Source organism: Gossypium arboreum, chromosome 1, assembly GCF_025698485.1.
Source record: "Gossypium arboreum isolate Shixiya-1 chromosome 1, ASM2569848v2, whole genome shotgun sequence".
NCBI lineage: Eukaryota > Viridiplantae > Streptophyta > Magnoliopsida > Malvales > Malvaceae > Gossypium > Gossypium arboreum.
The window spans coordinates 108,877,794-108,883,342 of record NC_069070.1 but is presented as its reverse complement, the minus strand read 5'-3'; positions in this window follow the sequence as shown (position 1 = coordinate 108,883,342).

The following is a 5,549-nucleotide window of genomic DNA, read 5'->3' as shown; positions in this document are numbered from 1 at the left end:
CCATTGAACTGAACAAACTGTTGAATCATCTGAATAATATTCTGTGTTACTTCAAAACTATTTGCAGTTATAATAGGTCTCACAATACTCGGTTCAGCCCCAGTTAGAGTGGGCTTGGCATAATCTTACATAGTACGAGGAATGAGAACAGGATCTACAAGATTCGCTGCCACTGCAAGAGGTAACTGATTATTTTGATTACCACCCATCTCCTCAGTAATAAAGGAACCTGCTAGAAGAAAAATTAAAGAAAAATTTGACTGTAAAAATTAAACTAAAAGCAACAGTAAAATAAAAAAATGGCTAAATTAATAAAAATAAAGTGTTCCTAATATTTTAGTCCCCAGCAATGGCGCCAAAAACTTGATGGTCACTAAACTAACTATAAATACGACTAAGGCAAGCGCACCTATCAAACAATAGTATAGTTATGGTGAGTAGGGAATATCATATCCACAAGGACTAAAAGTACTAGTAATTATCCTTTTTCTATTATTTAGCCTACAATTTGAAGTGATTGCTTTTAATCTAAAATTACTAATCTAATTTATCTAAGAACGCAAAGAGAATGAAATAGGAAAATAATCGAAGATAACCAATGAGATAGACAATACCCAGGAAAGAATCCACCTAGACTTCACCTATTATTATGAATATAAATTAAATGATTTATTCACTTGTGTCTTAATCCGTAGAAATCTCTAAATTATGTTAATATCTCTTTCGAGAGTAAGAACAACTGACTCTAGGTTGATTAATTGAAATCTCTTTCTAATTAAAACCTCTATTGTCACATTAACTCTATCTATGGATTCCTCCATTAGATTTGACTCTAATCTGGTAGATTTATGTCGTCTTATTTCTAGGATTACATGCAACTCCACTCAATTATGCTAGATCTACTATTAAACTGGGACTTTTGCTCCACTAAAATAAGTACATTAAACATGAATTAATATCCCAAAAATATTAAAACACGAAATAAGCATACATAATTGAGAACAAGAATCAAGTATTTATCACGTAAAAATAGAAATTAAATAATAAGATTCATCATAGGTTTCATCCTTCCTAGGTATCTAGGGATTTTAGTTCATAATCCTAAATAAAAACATCTCAAAGTTAGAATAACCACAAGATATAAAGAAACTCAATAAAACTTCGAAAGAAATTAAATGAAGATCTTCGATCTTGAGGGAGATCCACTTCTGAGTTGATTCCTATGGCGTTCTTCGAGTCTTTTCTTTGATCTTCTCTCTTTGTCCCCTTAAGTCTTCTTCTAATTGGTATTTATAGACTTTAGAATGCCCAAAAAGCCTAAAAATTGGATTTTTTCGTATATCTGGGAAGCAGGTTGTGAAATCGACACGGGCTAGCACATGGGCATGTGCCAAGCCCGTGTGGCTCACACGGGCGTGTGCCCAGGCCTTGTGGAAATGCCCAGGCCATGTGGATCCTAAAAACAGCTCTTTTTGTCTTATTTTTGCTTGTTTTTCTCTCCTTTCACTCCTCTATGCTCACCTAAGCATAGAAACATGAATTTAAAGGATTGGGAGCATTGGATTCACTAATTTACATAATAAATCATCCAAAAATGCATCAAGAATGGGATTAAAAATAAGTTACTTTTATGGCTTATCAACTCATCTTGAAGCCTGGTCTGGTTCTAAGCCTTCTGTGAAACACCTTAGAGGGTTTGGTTCTATTTGTTTTAGCTATATACCTGCTAATATGAGAACCAAGTTAGATGAAAGGGCTTGGAAAGGAATCTTTTTTCGTTATAGAGTCTTTAATCTGAAAAGCAAGAAGATTGTGGTAAGTAAAGATGTCATTTTTTATAAATATTCTTACTAGAGTTGGGAGAATAATGATGTGCAGAAGCACGATTGTAGGTTAATGCCTGAAGAGGCTAATATAACTGATTATGATGAACATGGTGTGACTGGTAATAAATTTGGTGTAGCTGATACAACTGATGCTAAGGTTATCAAAACTAAATCCTTAGTAAATGTGTATGAGAGGTGCAATTTTGTATTTGTTGAACCAGCAAGTTTCGATGAAGCTACAAAGGTACCTGAATAGATTGATGCAATAGAGGCAGAAATTTCTGCAATTGAGAAAAATGATACCTAGTTCTTGACTGATCTACCTAGTGGTAAACATGTTATAAGTGAGAAGTGGGTGTATAGGACTAAGTTCAATCCTGATGACACTGTGTTCAAGCATAAGGCTAGATTGGTCGTAAAGGGATATGCACAGATATGTGGAGTTGACTACGATGACACTTTTGCACCAGTTTCTAGATACGATACCATCAATTTACTTATTGTTATTACAAGTCAATTGGGCAGGAATGTGTTTCATTTGGATGTAAAATTAGTTTTCTTGAATAGAGAGCTTGAAGAAGATATCTAGTTTGTCAACCTGAAGGTTTTTTGGTTGTTGCAAATGAATATCAAGTGTATAAGTTTAAAAAGGCTCTTTACGGTCTAAAACAGACACTAAGGGGCTGGTATTGTAGAATTGATTCTTATTTGCAGAAGTTGGGTTTTCAGAGGAGCATTAATGAAGTTACTTTGTATCTTAAGAAAGTTATGAATCCTAACTTGCTTGTTGTTTCTTTTTATTTTGATGATTTGTTGGTAATAAAAGCAATGTTGAAGATGTCACATCCTAAAAACTGGGTTAGAAGAAATTGGGTTAGTGAAACCAAGAGTGGCCACATCATGTTTTTGAGTAAAGGTTGTGGGAATTATGACAAGTGATGTGATCTGGTTTAGTGGTTAAATGTTTTATTGGTGTATGGGAGGTTCTAGGTTTGGTTTCTCCTCTCTAAATTTTTTGCTCTTTTTTGTCCCTATCTTGATCCCTGAACATCCGACTTAAATTTAATTTCCGTGCAAGTTTTAACAAGAATGAGCTTGTTGGTTCAGTGGTAAGGTGTTGGCTTGCCCTTTGGTCTTGTGTTTGAATCCCTACATGTATAAATGGGAATTATTTTTGCTAATATTCATGCGTGTCACCCATCTAGTAGTGTTTGGATTAGATTTGGACTTTAGAAAATTTTGTTTAAGTGAGTGTTAGATTAGTGGGGAAGTAGTTAGTTATGATTTGGATTGTTTAGTGGGGAAGTAGTTAGTTATGATTTGGATTGTATTTTTATTATTTATTTTAATTGTATTTAATTTTTTCCTAAAATTTTCTCTTAATTCTACTCTCACGTCTCTCACTCCCCTTCTTGGTCTATTCCATTTGATTTTCTTCTTTTTTATTTCAATTAATTTCTTTGCTTTGTTTTTCTTCTTGTTAAACTTCTATCCTCTTGTACTACCTTTCTCCAATTTGCTTCTTGTCTATGGCTTACTTTTTTTTTTCTTCTTCTTCTTTTGATTCAAATCTTGCGTAGGTATGGTGTGAATTATTTGCTTGGAACTCTCTTGGGTATTCCAATCTTGGTTAAGTAAGAGAATAATTTTTCTATTGTTACTATTGTAATTTTTAGTTGTTAAGTTCAATCGATATGAGTGATTTTTGCATTGGGTTTTTAGTTTTAATTATTTCGATGTCCTTCTAGAAGAAGATTGAGGGGCGTTTGGCATTTTTCCAAAAATTTAGTCATTGGTTTATTACTAATTTCTCTTGGGTAAGTGTTCTAATGTCTTTTAAGAGATGAATGAGGGCGTATATGTCGAAATCTTGATTTAATTTTCGTGTGTTGTTTTTAGGTTATGGAAATCTCGTGGTTGAATTCGTATAATAAAATATCTAGGTGTGTAACGAAAAACTCAAAAAACAACGAACAACGTAAAGCCAAAAATCATTTTATCGACGTCACACGGCCGTGTGACAGACTGTGTAGGTCAAACGACCTTGTAGCAGACCATGTGGCTGATAAATAGGAATTCAATTTTCAAAAGTTAAGTATCAAACAATTTTGCACTGGATATTTTTAGAGTTTTTATGTTTTGAAAATTGAATTCCTATTTGTCAAATTCGTATGATTTTGCAGTTTTACGTTTAAGAACACCCAAAAACCATCGACCAGATCAAAAATCCAAAAACAAAACAAAATCCGAAAACTTAGTCCAAAAATCAAAAGTCCAGAAATCTTAATTAAAATAATTCGAACCATCTTATGTGGAAAACCAATCCGAGCTCTAGCACACTGCCCAATCCTAAACTTGCTGATTACCTGAGAGAATAACAAACAAATAGTGAGCTCTACGAGCTCAGTGTGTAACACATTCCAAGCAACAAATCAAATATACATAAATAAACATATACATTTTCATATACAGATTCAAACATATTCTCATATACAAATTCAAATGTATTTTCATAATCAGATACAAATGCGTATTCAGATTCAGATACAAATACAGACACAGATCATACCCCCATCCACTACACACCAGCTCTATCCAACCTATCATATCAATTAGGACTACAAGAGTCCATTCATCCAATCACACTGGGTCATGGTGGTATGCCACTTAAAAAGGTACAGATGAGCTACCAAATAGATATTACGGTTTAACCACTGAAATTACAATAATACTGTCAAAATACACTTCCTCCATTACATATCAAGATCATCCCGATGCACATGCACAAATAAACTATCCCGATGCACATGCATAACTAAACTAACACATATATTCCATAAACAAATGTCATGCATAATTTTCATACGTAATCATGTTTTTGAAGTTATCATAACACGCGTACATATATTTTTCACATACTTTACCTATATAACATACAAACACATATCAACAGATGTTACATTTCAAGTCTTATTTAAGCCAAACGGACCCCACGAAAGATTTAATTACGAGTTTTGAAGTCAAACGGGCCTAAGTGAGAATTTCCAAAAAAATGGTCCCACACGGCCGTAAGACCCACAGAACCTAACCAGCCCAGTTTGTATGGCCCACACGGCCTAACACATGCCTATGTGACCTACACAAGCCGCCACATGGCCGACCACACGACCGTGTGACATCAACAGAATGGTTTTCAACTTTAAGTCGTTCGTTGTTTTTCGGGTTTTTCGTTACACACTTGAATATTTTTCTAATATGAATTCAACCACAAGATTTTCAGAACCTAAAAATAGCATTTTCACAAGTAATTTTAGTAACAACACACGAAAATATATCAAGATTCCAATCACATATGCCCTGGTTTAGCTTTCAAAAGACATTAGAACACTTATCCAAAAGAAATTAGCAATAAATCGATAACTAAATTGCTGGAAGAACACCAAACGCCCCTCAACCTTCTCCTAGAAACACATTGAAATAATTAAAACTAAAAACCCAATGCAAAAATCACACCTATTCATCGAACTCAACAACCAAAAATTATCATAGTAATAATAAAAAAATTATTCTCTTACCCAACCAAGATTGGAATACCTGAGAGAGTTATGAGCAAAGAATTTACACCACGCCTACACAAGATTTGAATCAAAAGGAAAAAAAAAGTAAGCCAAAGACAAAAAGTAATTTGGTGAAAGGTAGAACAAAAGGACAAAAGTTTAACAG